This window comes from Notolabrus celidotus, chromosome 16 (genome assembly GCF_009762535.1).
Source record: "Notolabrus celidotus isolate fNotCel1 chromosome 16, fNotCel1.pri, whole genome shotgun sequence".
Lineage (NCBI taxonomy): Eukaryota > Metazoa > Chordata > Actinopteri > Labriformes > Labridae > Notolabrus > Notolabrus celidotus.
The window spans coordinates 7,792,483-7,809,955 of record NC_048287.1 but is presented as its reverse complement, the minus strand read 5'-3'; the positions used below and the strand labels follow the sequence as shown (position 1 = coordinate 7,809,955).

At 41.5% G+C, this 17,473-nt stretch overlaps 1 long non-coding RNA gene across 1 annotated transcript; it reads left to right on the top strand.

Annotated features, from left to right (window-relative positions):
• Positions 1-3,485: 3,485 nt before the first annotated feature.
• Positions 3,486-14,856, top strand: LOC117828147. Its single transcript, XR_004634339.1, has 3 exons — positions 3,486-3,607; positions 13,034-13,179; positions 14,249-14,856. It is a non-coding gene; the product is annotated as an uncharacterized LOC117828147 (long non-coding RNA).
• Positions 14,857-17,473: the final 2,617 nt, after the last annotated feature.

Here is a 17,473-nt window from a genome sequence, read left to right as displayed (position 1 = left end):
GCAGATAGGGTGAACTGAAGTCAGATTTTAATGCCTTTACAAATTTTTTAGACATATAATTCTTTTAATGTCCATATATTAACAGACCCACGTCTGTGCTGTTATTAATATGTCTTATTACCTGGCTTTCATACTGAGCTTCCAATTGTGTAAGATGCTTGATGCTGATTAGTCAACACCCCTTGACAACAGTTATTAACTTTCACCAATATGAGCAACGACAGAGGCAAACTGATCACACGTCATGTCAAATCAATCCACAGAAAAGAGTTCTGGCACATTTTGTTTCTGCTTGTTGACACCATAGACAGTAAGGTGAGGTAAAACCATTAGCCTCAGTTAGCATCAAAACACTAAGAAACATTTGAGTGTTGTATCGTCAGGAAACTCTACTTTCACAAGAAAAATCTGCAAAGAGATGAGAGGTACCCCTTTGTCCCCGGAGGGTGCCAAAATCAGCACAAACTAATGTTGCTCAGAGGAGCTGTAGTGACATTGTACGCTAGTTAGTTAAAAATAAGTTAGCCTCAACATTTTTCCAGGAGGAGTATTTTCCATATCAATCTTAAAAAGGTAAACATGTGGATTGGATTTCATCGATCTGGTTCCAAAGAATTCAAATTCACTCACTTAGCTACCTCTTATTTACAGTAGCATATAGCTCCAAGAAACAGATGCTACCGTTTCTGAGCAGCTTTTCCTTCATTCATCAAGTCAATGCATCATTTCTGTTCCATCAAATTGAGCTAAGGCTGTTTACACTATGTTAGCTGAAAAGAGACATTTTTTTAAACTCCGCGAGAGCAGCTACGGGGCGAACTAAAGCAACATGGGATAAAACTTTACAAGACGTATATCCCCATGGTTGGAGGTAAACTAACAATGAAGCAGTCGAGTGTTATGTCCTCATAAAGAGGGATTATCGCTCAACATTTGGCGTGTGTTTTGTAAAGTGCTGAGGTCTGGTGCTGGTGCTCGTCGTAGCGGTGGATTTACCATGAAAACACTCCAGCCTGCACTCGCATAGAGAGCGGTTGTCCCAGCAGGGGGTAAGAGCAGCGTGTTTATCAAAGGCTTGATGCTGCATATTTTGTTATCAGCTCGTTGCACTGACGCTTTCCTGTCGGGGGGGAAGTTATGGAAGAACTGGCAGCCCCCCCATTCCTCTCCACTGAAGAGCGGAGCGACACGCCAGCCTACAGCAGCTTTTCTTCTCGTTCCAGCACAAGGCTTTGCTGGGGGCTGAACCCTATGAAGACACAAAATATAATTAACTACAAAAAATGAGACATTGAATGCCGTAATGCTGTATTTAGAGAACTTTGTTTTAAAGCCAAGTTAATTCCAGTGTAAATGCTGTGTGTAAGAAAGGCTGCTGTATTAATCCTGCTTAATACTTTGTCCTCCTTTAAAACTCCTTAGTGCTACATTTTGCTCCAACAACTACATTCCCAGCATTACAAAAAGTTTCCCTTTAATTTTAAACTACTGACCAAAAAACAAGCAGGACTATTAATGCAGAGACAAGTTAGGCTTTTTTAAATGTGCACAATGTGCTAATTCAGTCACTTAACTTTTACCTCTCTGTGAGCCTTTTGCAGTTTTTTAAAAAATTTTAAAATTTTAAAAATAATGAGTTATCATATTTAAGATAACAATAATGATTATCTGCTCTGCACAAAGTCAGACACATTCTCAATATGTCTCAAACTGAAGCAGAGGGAAGGACGGTGTCCTGTTTAGAGGCCTCAGAATTCCACCCCTGCTTTTTGCAGATGATGTGGTTCTGTTGGTTTCTTTTGGGACCTCCAGAAGGCGCTTGGATGCACCTCCATGTCTGAGGCCGTGGTTCTCTGCAGAGAAAGGGTGAATTGCTTGAAGTATCTCAGAGTCTTACAAGGAAAAGTGAACAGGTGAGATCAGGCGAGAGGTGTCTGGGTCAACTTGCTTGGTCTGCTGCCACTAAGATATGACTTCGGATATAAAAAACAATGGATGGATGATAATCTAACTTGCTGTGTACTGGATTTGTTAACAGACGACTTAGAAAGTCTGTGCTGAAAGTCCAGCAAGCCACATCTTGTTTATATTGGGGCTACAGTGATTGTATTAAAGTGCATCACAGTGACCAATGAACAAAATTAAAAGAGGAGGAAGTGACGCAATTTCACTACTCAATGCATGACAGCAGCTGCCCACCATTGTCAGCCACGTAGCTCTTGAGAGCATCTCCGTCTGTCAGGTATCAGGTAGCATCTACGTCAGCATCAAGGGCTCTGACTGCCTTTGAGTACCGGTGTATGTGCATAATTATTTTTTCTTTTACTGTAGATATTAAATTCTGACATCTTCACAGTGTGTCTCTCCTGTTAGCACCAAACAGCCTGTAACAGGCTGATTATATGATACTGTATTAAAATAAGGTCTTTGCAGACAGAATTTGACTGCAGACGAAAATCCCTTTGAGGTAAGAACCATCACAGAAAATCGTTTCCATCCTTCTGTCAGCCATCAAACCAACAATATCAAAACTATCAGATAAAGTTGTGTTTTTTGACACATGGATGTGTTAAACATATTTAACAGATTGAAAACTTTTTGGTCTTGGGTGCTCTGGCCTGCTTTCACTCTGCTTTTAAACTAATGTCAAAATCGGCATCCTGGTCAGTTCTTTGTGGGATTTAATGAACAGCCAATTCTTAAAATCTCAGCATGTTAATTTCATTTAACATACTTAAAAGACGTAAATAAAAAATGTTCAGGCAAAAATAGTCATGTGCAGTCGGGTCACCGACTACCTCGTCGTGGAACTAAAATGTTTTGTCCCCAGCATGACGCCCCTTGTCCCTTAAAGTGACGTTACTTCTCTGCAATCTCAATTCCACCATTCACTAATCTTAGATCAGAACCTACTCAGATAATAACCCATCATGCTCCAATCACGCCCATCAAGTCACACCTCTCATCCAATCACAGCTCATCTCATGTGCATCAGATATTGGCTTGTGGTACACATATGGATACATTGGCACAAAAGAAATGACCCAGAACAGCATGCAGTCATTTATTTAATGGTTTACAGTAACTGTCCTCAAACTAAAGTCTGGGTTCTGTCAGAGGTGAGGTAGTGGGGTCCCAATTGAAAGAGGAATAATTCACTTCCGCTCACATAATTTGACTTTTAAGTTACACAATGACGGAATTAAAGCTTAAGGGTATGGTTTCTGTCTTTTTTTATGTTATAAAAATATCTACAATCATTTTCAGAAAGAGATCTATGGTACAATTTTTCAACTTTGTGGTGGCCTTGTTAGAAAAAGGAGAACTTTAATGATATCAACTTACCCAATAAAACAGTTTTAGATAAACTACAGATCAAATAGGCATCAAATTTCTTGCTTGCACACTACATTAAACATCACACACCGCTGTGGTACTGAACTCCAAACTAAATATTTTGTCCTTCATTAGGATCTGAAAAAGCTGCTCCAACCCTACCACGGGACTTCCGGCTCCGTGCTCTCTCGTCCATAAACACCCACCGATTGAGTTTTTTAGAACGCAGCACGGAGCAGGTCGGCTGGACAGCTGGAGTCACGAGACTGAGGTTATCACTGAATCAATGAATATCCTCTTCCTCTCCTCATCAATGTTGTCTTTATGGTCCTCTGCAAACCTCTGACCTGTTGACTCCAGGCGTGGCTCCGCTCATCATGACGGTTTGCTGTTGTAGTTAAGTGAAATATGATCTGGTGATAACACAGAGGGACCGATCTATCAAAGGTTTGCATCAAACCAAGAGAACAAAAAAATAAAAAACTAATAATAATAATAATAATAATAATAATAATAATAATAATGATAAAACAACACAAATTCAAAGCAGTTCAGCACCACGGATAGCGACCGCATCTTTCTGACACCCACTTTAACTTTTTCAACTAATGAGAGCACAGTAGGTCACTGTATCAACAGATATAAAGTTTAGTAAAATTGGCACAGCTGCCCACATGTTCACATACAAACAAAAAATCAATATAAAGTACTCGGCCTACTCACCACTATTTGGACGAGCCTTAAGCTCCGCGGACTTGTCCACGATGCGCTGTATGTCCATTTTCTTTGATCTGTCATTCTCAATAGACAACATGACATGTCCACTCAGTCTCTCCTGTCCCATCGTGCTCATCAAGGGCTTTTTAGTTAGTTTTAACTTGGAGAATGAGCGCTCACTAAGCTGCCAGGCAGCTCTGCGTAACTCCTCATCTCGTGCTTGCAGCAGTGTGTTGGGGTGAATTGCCTTAAACATGTTCACAGTTCCATTTAAGCTGGTGAATCTTTGGGACAGTTGCTGGATGATGATATCAGGCATTGAAAACGTTCACCCGAAAGTTGCTCTCTGCGTCAGTGAGGCGACTGTCTTCATCCAAGTGACCCTTAACTTTTCTGGCCCTGGTTGTTTCAAAACTGCGATTGACTTCCCAATTGAGAAGCTAGAGCAAGAGTGGCAGACTAAGCCTCATCAAATCGCTCTCTAAACTCCATCAAAACACTGATTGCATTTCGAAGTAGAGTAGATGTGTTTATTTCATCGGCAGATCTTCTGTTTTTTCTCACAGCATTTACCTTTTCACAGATAGCCTCCCAAATCGCGTTTCTAACACTGAGATGTCTCTGCTGGAGTTCACCGATGTGTTTATTTCCCTCCTCCACTAAGACCTCCAACTCCATGGCTTCAAACTTCATTTATTGTTTAAGACCACTCTGCTCTCTCAAACTCTCCATGCCAACAGCTGATAGGGCGTTCCCCACCACTTTTGCACCTGTTATCATTTGCGCATGCAGTCATAGTAGATCACCCGCAACACGCCAAGAAATAGAATGTGCAAATGTATTATTTGCACACGCAAATTAGCGCTCTTTATTTGGGATCTTTGTAGATCAGGCCCAGAGTGTTTTATTCTGAAAATGAACCGGATGTTGTCATTGATGACATGATGTCATTTTGTTTTGGTGCCAGACTTCCTGTCCTGCTCAATCTGCTCTGTTGAGATTCATGTGTCGTGCTCCAGCCTCTGCCAAAAATAGAAGTCTTGTGTATCTGAACCGGAGGGCTCCGACCTGCCGGATCAGATATGCAGCTGGAACACAATGGAGCAGATCCAGAGGAAGTTAACACATTGACTAGAATAGAAACCTATCAGATGGATCCTGGGAGCGTCTGGGCATGCCGAATCGGATCAGAGACGGACCGGACACGGATCTGGTGGAATTTGGCCGTAAGATGCTCAGTGGTTGGAGCAGACACCTCACGTAAGGGTGCAGCAATGTTATCCTCCACTGTCTTTTACCAATATGATCTGTTGTCAGTTTTCTATGAAGGTAAAACTGGCCCGGTAAAAGAAAAAAAATTGCTTGACTTGAGATATTTCATCTTACCAAGATTTTACATTTTCCAGTGTGATATCCAGGTTGAAGCATTAAATTATCATTAAACAGTGAGATTCCACAAAAACCTGCAGAGTGAAGACATCGTCCATCTTTATAGGTTTCTTTCAAATCATGACTGTAGAAACTTCAGAGCAAAATGTCAGCAGCAGCAGCAGGAAAAGAGCTTTATTTGCGGAGTCGTGATCAAACAGCAGACTGCTTCGAAATGTTGAGGAGAACGCGCAGTGTCACTCCCTCCCTGAATGTAGAGACGGACACAAAATGACAGACATCAGCTGCGTGGAGGCATCTGTGTTGCCCAGCCTGACATTAGTCCAGTCCTCTATTTGGCAGCTACTAATTCCTGTTCCGATTGAAGGGTTTCTGCATTGCCAAGAGCTAATGGGTCATGTGACGTCCCCTCAGGACACCTGCCTGCCTCCCCATCAATCCCCCCCCCCCCCCCCCCCCCCCCCCCCCCCCCCCTCTTGGCGTTGACATTTGATCATGCAGAGATCCTCCTATTTGTTTTGGATCCTCTCTTTAATGCCGCCTTCAGGGGAGAAATTGACTGCTGGTTTTCACTTTGTTATATTTACAGACAGCCCAATTGAATTTAAGCGCTGGCCTAAATTCTCCTGCTTAATAGCTTCATTATGACAGCAGCAATAGATGCACTCTAAGCTGATTGAACTAATTTACTGCCTTGCTCTTTTGTGTTGTTTTATTGTGCAGCTTAAGCTAGCCGAGGGGGGATTTCCTGCAGCAGGTTCTGAATGCAGATACGTCGGCCGGGTGTCCCTGTGCCAAACTGATCTCTGAGGCTTTGTCTTCAGCCTTGTTGAACCACTGGAATTGCAGGAGGAGGATTGAGGATGATGTGGTTGTCTGCTGTTGCGGTTCACCCTGTCACAAGCTTTTAAAAACCTGTTCACAATAAGCAGCTGGCGGGGGACTCTCTGTGTTTGCGGCTGGCATGCTCAGACGCTCCCAGGATGCGTCTCCTGGCCGTCCTCCCCATAAAACACTCCTCGCTGCGTGTGTAAAAAGCGGCGTTTAGCATAATGAAATGTAGGAAGCAATCAGCGAGAACAGTGACAGAATGCAGGCTGACACCCCGGATATTTCCTGCTTGGGAGAAGTCTAATGTGGTTTAAACTCACATCCAGTCTCATAACTGCATAAATAGAGGCAGGAGCGCTATGCAGATGCTACCCATCCTAGCCGCCTCGCTTCACCGTCCGCTCTGATGCACACGCACACACACACATACACACACTTACAGCACAAAGTAAATTAGCTTTATTTGCATTTTTAAACCTCGATCACGAATGCACCCTGTGTATTGTGCTATTTTTCTTTGTTTCCTCACATCTTAAGGCCTTGGTTTTTTATTTCGTATCAAGGTTTTGAAATACAGTTTTTAGTTATGATCCTTGATTGTCATCTTGCAGTCTCAAAAATGTTCTTGTACAGATTCCAACGTCCAAACAGAGTTGCTCTCAGTGATCAAAAGACACCTTTTGATGCAGCTAAACTATGGCAGAGCAAAATGTATTGTGTACCAAACATCAACTGTATAAAATAGACGACATGACAAGTGAAGCCAAAATATTTACAGCTCTCTCGACTGACTGGCTGCAGTATCGGTCATAAATCCTGCCTCCCTCATGTTAACAGTCGGGACATGGGTCAAACTCTAAAATCAAAAGGATTGAGATGTCAAATAAATTCTTAAACATGTTTTTGTTTATCATTAAATTGTGTTCTTACCATTCTGGTTTATGTCCAAGTGTTCATTTTTTCCAAGAAGTTTGGTTTTATTAGATATTTGGCCTTAAAGGTGACATATCATGCAAAATTGACTTTTTAATGGTTCTTTACCTGAAATATGTTTCCCTGGCATGTCTACAAACCCCCCGAGAATGAAAAAAATCCATTCTGCCCCTGTTTTGATTTCTCCACCTTTCTTTAAATGTGTGTGAAACGAGCCGTTTCAGACTTCCGTGTTTTTGTTACGTAACAACAATATCCGGTCTATCACGGAGTCAGAGCTCGGAGCTTGTTCAGCCCATAGACTGTATAAAATAATACTGAATCCTTCCTCCGTTTTTCATTACCTGCACAAATGTGTGCTAACAAGGAGCTTAGGAGGGAGGCATGCTAGTTGTAGGCTGTCTTAATAAACACAAAGGTCGGTTTTACTCCCCACGTCTGCAGATTTGAAGATCTAGTGGATGATTTTTATTTATCATGGATAAGTGCTAGCACTAGATAGCATAGCTACATAGCTACATGTCGTAGCTGTAGCTGTGTACCAAGACACACGTCGACATACTGACAAATAAAACAACAAGAAACACAGAATCTGTGACCAATCCTTCAGAAAAGGTCCCGCTGCCTTTCTGGCAGAGGTCGGTTTTACTCCCCACGTCTGCAGATTTGAAGATCTAGTGGATGATTTTTATTTGTCATGGATAAGTGCTAGCGCTAATTAGCATAGCCACATAGCTACATGTTCGTAGCTGTGTACCAAGACACGTCGACATACTGATAAATAAAACAACAAGAAACACTAAATCTATGACCAATCCTTCAGAAAGGTCCTGCTACAGGCGCCTCTCCGTCAGGATCAGATTCTGGATCAGATTTAGAGGGTTGAAATAACGTGATCTCTGAGCAGCCGTATATATTCAGCCAACATGTAAACATTAGATCAACGTGCTGGAGAGCCGAGGCACATCCACTTCCGGAGGGGGCGTGGTCAGAGAGAAAACAGAGTGTTCTGAGGACTGCTGAAGAAGAGGGATTTTCAGGCATGCCAAAATCTGATTTCAGTGTTTTTTTGAGCATAAACTTTAAAGACATGTTTTGGGGACCTCTTAGACCAATATATATTGATGAAAAAAGCGTGATATGTCACCTTTAAAAGAGAATGATTGACAGCTCTGTTGACCAGTGAGAAGGGTGAGATGTGTCGTCTCTCTTAACATGCAGCCAATGTTGGAAACCAATATGTTTTGCTTTCATTGTGTCAAATACAACAGATCAATGCGTGTCTGAAATGTTGCCTCAATCAGTAAGTCAATATAATTCTTGCTTGTGCAGACTGCAGCCGTACACATACACCTTGAATCAAGTCATGATCAAAGACAACTTGGCAACTTTGGTGTTTTCATAGACAAAAATCTGCAGTATGAATCAGTTTAAGATAAATGGATTTCTCTAAAAAGGTTGTTGGGCTGTGATCACAGGAATTCCACAACAGGAGGAGGAACATGGAGGTGTTGCCAGGTATGCCAATTTGGTTCCTGGACTTATCCTCTCAACCATGTTTGCATGGTTTCATCAAAAGCAGTGACACTTAATTAAAACTGTGACTTTCTGTGTGGTTAAAGAAGCAACTGTCTGTGATTTAAGATGCTGCTCAAACCTTTCATTTTGAAGGTCCAGCATTGAATTTATAGTGTTGCGCTAAGCACTAGGGAAATTGCACTTGCCATTTCTGGCTTATTAGCTTGTTCAGTGTTTAATTTGCATGTTGTAATTATCAGCCAGTGTGAAGGAGTCAGGAGTTTTGTTTGCAGATGGCATGAGAAGACTGGTTGTTATAAGTAAACCTGCATTTTTCATTCATTAGCTGCTTTATAACTGGAGATTTGGCCTAGCAAGCGACGAGTCCACCAACACAACCTCACAATGGGAAACACAATGAGAAATTTAACATATAAGCAGCTACTGTTGTTTATTGTTATTACTTTGATAGATTCCTTTTGGTCTGTCTGACTCCTCTCCAGCTCCCCCATCTCTAAATATTCTTCCTTCTGGCTCCAGACAACCAAAATGGCGACTGCCAAATGCCAAACGTCAAGTGTACATTCACACACTCAAAAACCACTGGGTGACGTCACAACGGCTACATCAGTTGTTTCTACGCAGCATTCTAGCATGTGCTAAGGCTTTAGCTTCACTTTAATAGCAGCTTAAAGGTGGATGCTTGAAATGTCTGCACACTGTTCATTGTTAGAGTGAAGCCCTCTACAGGATTCCTGCGTGTGTATAAAAGTGTCTGGACTGGCTTCTTTGCAAGGTTCCTCTCCACTACATCCCTGCTGCTGTGACTCCTCACAATGGTAACAATTTGCAACACGGCTGCTGATTTTGGGAGGTGAATGGTACATCTGTCCTGGGAAGAGCCAGGAAGTGCAGCACAAAGAGCTGGGTTTGTCACAGATAGTCCTTCTCTGTGTAGCTGCCTGCATACACCTGAGCCAAAGCAGCCTCACTGGCAGGGGAACGACACAATTGCTGCACCGGAGCTGTCAGTCAAAGCTCCAGGGAAGCAGAACCAAAGGGGGGTCTCATGTGGCCTGCAATTTTCTTGAGGCCATTAAACCCACCCTTTTTAATTCCCGCTCTAACACGCTCGCTGTTCTCACTGTAAAGTGGTCTCTCAGCGCCCTGCCTCCCATCCACAGCTGAAAGACGGGAATGTGAAAAGCACTTTGCAAAACAAAGCTGAACACATCTGCTAATTTCTGCAGCCGAAAGAGAATGTAATGGTGGACACTCATTCAGTCCGAGCTCTGTGAGGGTTCTCACATACAGGTCAGCTGGATGTAGAGGTGTAAAGATTAAGGAACTCACTGATGTGGTTTGATTCCTAATCATTAAACTCACTCTTTGCATTAATAACCCGGTTAGTTTTAGCATGATTCTAACCCTCAGTGAAGAAAGTTACCAATCCAGTGAGTCACCTACTTTAAGATAAATATCAGGCTTTCATTCACAGGGTTCACATATATACTTTACACTTTGCACCTTTATATATATATTGAGTTTGAGCATGACTGAATTTTAAAAAAGGTTTTCGAGTTGTTCAAGTACATTTGTTCAGCCTGCAGCTGTAAGTCTGACCCTCATACCTGTTCCAAATGTATCTTCTCATTCTTCTTGTTTTTGAAGGGCTCAGAATTTTTATTTTGAGGGGTCTGTAACCGAAACAGAAAAGAAACCTGCAGAGGTCGAGCTTTTCCATGAAGCCTCTGTGAAGCCACGGCCCAAGTATAAGGTGGGCAGGGACAACGAGTACGTCACCGAGGTTAAAAAGTGGGCATCTTTCTTCACTGATGTTTCCTCCAGAAAGGTCTATGGTTAGTAACTTTAATGGGACAGGAAGACTTTTTAAGTGATAGGTAGACAGAGGGTAGAGATAAGATCCCAGTGCGTCAGTACCCCCGGCAGTCTAACCCAAACAACACCTCAATTACCCTGCCTTCCTTTAATGTGAGCTCTTAGTGACAACATTGATACTACCAACTCTACCATATGGCCCCCTGAACACTGTAAATTCCTTTGCAGCAATGATCTCTTTCAGCACCCTTTCAATGCTAAAGCACTATCACAAAAGACAACGTGGTGCACTTTGCATGTTGCAGGTGTCACTGCCTTTATGCATACACACTGTTAGCGCTACAAAGGCAATGAAGGAAAGAAATGTTAGAAGATAGGAAATGTTCCTTACTGCATACTGCATACTGCACGTCAACCATTTCATCAATCTTCATCTGGGTCTTTGGATGGAAGTAAGTTCGCTCTCAACGGTTAGCTCTTAACCGTACTGTGTAAAGAAATGATTCAGCTGAATTTGCTCCCAAAATTACGTCAAAACTTTTGTTCACAGTGTCCAACACAGCCTCTGTCGTGTTCGACCGTAAGTGGAACAGAAAAAGTCATAGAAACCTTATTTAAAAATGTACATTTCTGAGATGCCAATTCAGACTGGATTCTTATTATCAGAGGACCTCTGTGTGTCCTTCAATATGGTCAGTGATTCACCCTGGTATTTTTAACCCGCAAATTATGGATATGGTTGAATTGGACAGGATTAAAAACAGAGTTCTCTGCAGTTATTACAAATGATCAGAGGTCTCTAGGTATTACTAATCCCATGTGAATGTGGTTTAAGATAAAAAAAATAATCTAAATTATGAAAACAAAGAATTATTCTCTATTACACTGATGTTATAATAATCAAGCCAGTTAGCTCTTGGATGTTCAGACCTAGTGTCGCAGTTTTTCACCACATGTCAAAGCTGATATCCCAGCTAGTGCCAACTGGTTATTACACCATCCTGCCCACTGAAAAGCCATAATTCAAAAACAATAAAGATCCTTTAAAACAAATATATTGACTGAACATTACAGGAACAATTATTTTGACCTCCCTTTTGGAGTATTTATGATTTCAAGTGGAGAAATATTAGACAAGTGACACATTTAACTCTCTTTAAACATTAAGGCAGAGGATGTAAACATAACCAGGTGCTCCTAAAACACCAAACTATTCCACCTCTGTCCATACATTTAGGTAATGTAGGTTGAATGAATAACTTGTTAAACTCCTGAAAAGCAGCTTACCTTTTATTCCCCTCCCTCCCTCTCCACATAAGTGTGCCATACTCAATTTCCAGCTTCAGTGAGAATGAAGAAAGATAGGGGGAGAAAATTGGAAGTTTGGTTTAAAATGCAGACAGCCCTGGCTTTCTGCTTGACGGCCTGTGACATCTCCCCGCACCACACTTTGCATGGCAGAATAGGAGCTTGTAATAGAATTTCCCCCACCGAGGAGGTTAATTACATCCCCCCTCCACCCCATCCCTCCCTCACTGCAAAATAAAATAAAATAAAATGCACCACATCGCCTGTAAGCTTCTGTGACAGCCACAAATCCCTGTTGCCATCTTACCTTTTACGTTTAATTCCAGGTTAATGTCTGCCATCATGTCACATTATAGGCAGGCCCTCGGGGGAACTTGAGGGGCCGTCAGCTATAGTGACTGACATGACAGCTTCTGGCAAAGAGGAGAGAAGTGGAGGGAAAACAGGCTGTCTGTCACTGTTCCATGAAGAGAGGTCATCATGTTTCTTGACTGAGAGGGTCTTGAAAATGCTGTGGTTTGAATTTATCACCCAGCACACTTCAGAGGAGAGCTGGCAGAGGAAAGTCGACATTTTCAAGTCCCAGGTCTTCACTGTAAAGACTGAGTCAACACCAATATGGTCCCAGACTCAGACTAAGTATTTCATAATTTGTTATAGAAATAAGAAAAGCCTCAGCTGATTGTTTTGAAAGATAAGTCCTGTTTGTGGTAGCCAACGAGGCTAACGGATCTGCAACAGCCTGAACGATCTTAGAAAGGTGCTGCAAATCCAGAAGTGATGCACACTCATAAACACATACAAATGCAAACGCCAACAACACTTAAGGCTTCAATTCCATTAACCTGTTTGACCTATTTGCCTACTTGGCTTACCTTATTCTAAAGCCTTTACCAAATACTAACAAGAGTTTCCTTTGCAGCTTCGTCTTCCTCTGTAAAATTATTAAACGTGGTCTTAAAGATAAAAAAAAATACCAACATTATCACATTAAACTGAGTGTATTTGTCCACTTTCTTGTCTGCATTGACCTGAAAGGTCCAGATATAGACCCTTTTAGGGCCGATGTCTTGATGATGTCTTGGTCTTTGCTGGATGCAGACACGAATTGCCACCACAGGCGACATAGGAGTGTTAAAATGTCATCTTGTTGTGTTGTTAGGTGCCAGAAAAGAAGGAGTTACAGAAATGTCTCAGCTGAAAGTCTACTGAACACCAGCCACCACCAAACATGAAGCCAAGGAATGGACAGAGGTGATCTTAAAAAGTACTCACATGTGCAGCGGATGTCAAAGAGTGGTCAACAAAGTAAGATAATAGGCAAACCACGGATACCACTTTGAACTGCGTCCATCAGGTCGGCCCTTTAGACTGCCACGAGCCACAAAAAGTGTCTCCAAAATCTAAACCAAAACTGAACTTTTCAATTTATTAAACACTTAAAATAAAGTGTAGCATTACCCAACTGAGGATTTACCTCATCTGTAAACTTAATTGTGGGACACCAAAGACCTCATGCTCTGTTACTTTTTATTTCAGGTTGTTAATGAGGTAACATAGAAATACTTTTGATAATTGCTTTTTAAATAGCAATTACATTTTTTAAATATTGTTCTCTTTGTTTATGAGTAATGTTGGCCGTGACTGTGATGATGGGAAGAAGCCCAAGCGCTCTCTTGGTCTCTGAATGTTGTATTGTTTGTTTGACTGTGTGACTTTTGTGTAGCCAAAGACAATTTCCCCAAAAGTGGACATATAAAATTATATTATATTCTAACAGTAAAATTGTTATGCGTAAAATGCATAGTGCAGCAAGCAAAGTTTTCTTACTACATTTTTTTAAATAGGTCTTACCATAAAATCAAGTATTTAAGTCATATCACTGTACAAGATGCAATGTGCAGTTTGTGTCCAGATTTGTAGCTCATTCAAGTATCATCTGTTATCACCATGCAGCCAGCTTCCTGTACAGTAGTTCGTAGATGTGAGTTAGGAACTCTTATTTTATTTAATTAAGGACCCTTTTCACTCAAACCAGCACTTCACTCTATTGTCCCCCCTGTTCTTAACAATACTGCTAATATCTGATACTCAGGAAACACTCAGAGAATAATGTAATCATTAATAAAAGTAGCAAATGGTGAAAGCAATGTTAAGAAAAGAAGATGCGCATTGTTTCTCTGAGTGAATTTCATCTGCAGTCTCAGAAGCCCAGCAGTCTTATTCCAGCTTTCGGCTGAGTCTTAGCTTTCTGGAAACTTCTCAAACAATTGCTCTTCCTTAGCACAGAGGGGAGGGTTTGATAATTTCGTCATAGATAATAAAATCCCAGGGTTTCTTTCCTTTGATCCTACGCTCATAATGCTTTCTGTTGCAGCCTCCAAACATGTTGGTTCATGCATCAGCGCAGCATGGTCAAAATCCCACCACAGGCCGCCGTGCTGCAGGTTAGAGAGGGGTAAAAAGAGTGGGAGAACCTCCTCCTCGTCCCTTCAGGAGGAGCATCCTCGCTTCTGATCCATCAGCCTGCAGGAGATGTAGCAAACAGGATTGCTGCTTCCTCGGGGGATTTGGCCAACTGCCCTAGCGTGGACTTTTCATACATGGAAACTAAGAAGACTCACTGTGGACCTGTCGATCCATCTGCTGCTGTCTTCATATTCACGTCAAATATGAGCCCAGATTTGACCTTCTCTCAAAACTACCATACTCATCTCTGAGGAGAGAACCAGTCTATTGTTTATCAGATCATAAGCAGAAAAATCACAGCAGTATGTTATGAACAGATTCATCTTAACTGTCTGTAAAACCTGCACTGAGAGCTGCAGGAGACTCCTTTGAATCCTTAAGCCACCTTAGAAATTTCATTAGTTTGACTTTCAGTGGAACATTTTACTTTCCCAAGATGGTTTGAACCTTTTTATTGAAGGTTTCCTCTCAGTGATGAAAACGTCTCATGTTTTCTGAATAAAATGACTGGAAATATTAAAACAGTATTGTGCCACATCCTGGATCAGCCTCAGTGTTGTGTTGTGAGTAACTACTCAACAGTACACTGATAGTTTCTTTATTTATAGAGCTGTATGACACTTCCACAGGGTTAGACATGGATGAAGTCTCTGTGACGTCACCCCAGTGGTTTCCATGAAGTCACCTGTAAAGCTCTTTGTTTGAGACTCTTCGAACTTTCTCAGAAGACAGAAAACCTCATTAATCATGTTGGTTGTAGGTACGCTACCAATGATTGATTAACGTCATGGGCGATGTTTATTTATGTGTGTACTCGCTCTCCTCCTTCCTCTCAGTCCTTTTCCCTCTACAGTTGCTCTGATGTCTAATATGAAAAAAAAAGAGCATGGAGCATGACCGCCGGACAACTGGAGTCTCGTGACCGAGGTTTTCCTGCAGTAATTACTGAATCAATGATTCTCCTCCTCCTGTCCTCATCCATGTTGTCTTTGTGGTCCTTTATTCTGAAAATTAACCGGATGTTTTCATTATGTTTTGGTGAAACCTGACTTCCTGTCCCACTCCATCTGCTCTGTTGAGATTGATGCGTCATGCTCCGGCATCCGACAAAAATAGAAGTCTTGTGTATCTGATCTAGAAGGCTAAGGATTGCCGGATCAGAGACGCAGCTGGAACACAATGAAGCGAATCCAGAGGGAGTTAACACATTGACTAGAATAGAAACCTATCAGATCCGGTGTTGTGAAGGATAAGAGATGGATCAGACACAGATCTTGTGGAATTTGGCTATAAGTGCGGTATTCTTTTTAGAATCAAACAATCTCCCATTCTCTATGTCTCCCTCTTTATGTTCTTCCTTCTCTGTACCAAGGTTTATATTGTTAATTATCAACTGAATTACCTTTCTTATATTCCGTCTCAGGAGCAGTTCCAGGATTTAAGTTTAGGTTTGACCTCTTAACAGCAGAGGTTAAAACTGTTTCCCTTATTATTCTACGGATGTTATATACAACCCAATTGGGGGTCACTAGGGAGTCATGAGACGTCTCACAGATTTTTTTTTTTAATTTTAAGTTATGTAAATTTCATATATTTGTGTAAGTTAACTGTAAACTAACAAAAGCAGGTTAATACAAAGCAGGAGCCACAGCCACATGTGCATGTAGGTCGGCTAATTTTCTGCTGACCAGCTAAAATAAGTAAGAAGCAACATGTTATCACTACGAGGGATATTAGGGGTTGTGAGTCTCTGGAACCTACATTTTGGGGGTCACGGTCTGAAGAGTTTGGGAACTCTTGCTATAGAGTTCTTTCAAAGAGCTGGCTTGAGATCCTTCTCAGAACTGTTGTTTTGATTCTGTTTAAGAATGCAATCGCCTGAATGGGTTATTATTTGTTTACAGCAGAGAGGGAGAGGGGTTGATGTTGGGCAATCCACATTGACTTTTAGTTGGAGAGAGAGCGGCACACTACAGGAAAATACATCCTTGGGAGGCTGACTTTCACCAGGGTGAGAGCTGAGTCCCTGTCTTTCACTGTAGCCTCCTCTGTCCCATCAACTAAACCTTTCCTTCAGCATGGATCCAACTGTTGACGAGCAGAGTAACATGAAGAACCTGCAAGATATGGGCTGAGTTAGGGATAATGAAGGAAGAGGTTCTATGTCCCATAACTACCTGCTAACCATACATTATCCCGCTTATTACCAGGCCACTAACTTAAGATACAAACACGTAGGCAAAAAACATTGATTGAAAGATTATTTTATTGATTTAAAATGTTTGGTTTTTTTAAGTAAAAAGGAAATACAATTTATAGTACATCACAAACCATTTCTCCCTTTCCTGTGTAGCATCGATCAGCCGGACATTTATACAGCCAGCTTACTATTGTAGTAGAGAGTTTACAGCTGTCATATGGGTGAAATTTAAGAGGAAAGACCAGGCTGACATTATAAACTCACACACCTGGTGTAAAAGCCTTGAAGGCACGAGCCGCAGCTGTCACGTAGACAACACACTCCCAGTCAGGATCAAACTTTGGAAGTATAATGGTTCTAATGGTTGTTAAGATATCAGAGGACCAGTGCAACAGTCTGACCTACATTGCCTTTGCTGAGGATGTAGAACATAGACACAACACTTGATTGAACATGTAGTCTTTGTCAAAGTCGGTAGTCGCGTGTCAGGTACTGTATTGTGTACTGTACTTACATGTTTGTGTCTCTTAGCTTTAATAACGTGCGTGGCTTTAAGTAATCCACTGCAGACGATCATTGTTGGACTCTTCAAATCCAGCGTGCCTGTTCTGACCGCGGAGCAGCAAACAATGACGAGATTACATTGTATATTGAAATATTCCACGGCTGAGCTCAGACGTAATCCCACGATTAATCAACCCTCTGCGAGAGCTTATATTCATCTTTAAAGAATAAAGACAAAGTGTTGTTTTTGAGGAGAACACAGACGTAATAACAGAAGAAGTTTTTGTTTTGTAGGTCGGGGAACAGAGGAAGTTTCATTCTGTGAGAGTCCACAGAGCTGTTTATTATTTTGTTGATGTAGGTTCATTGTAGATAAAGCTTCCAGAGAGGGAATGTCCTGGGTTTATTTTTGCTAAGCTTAATTATATT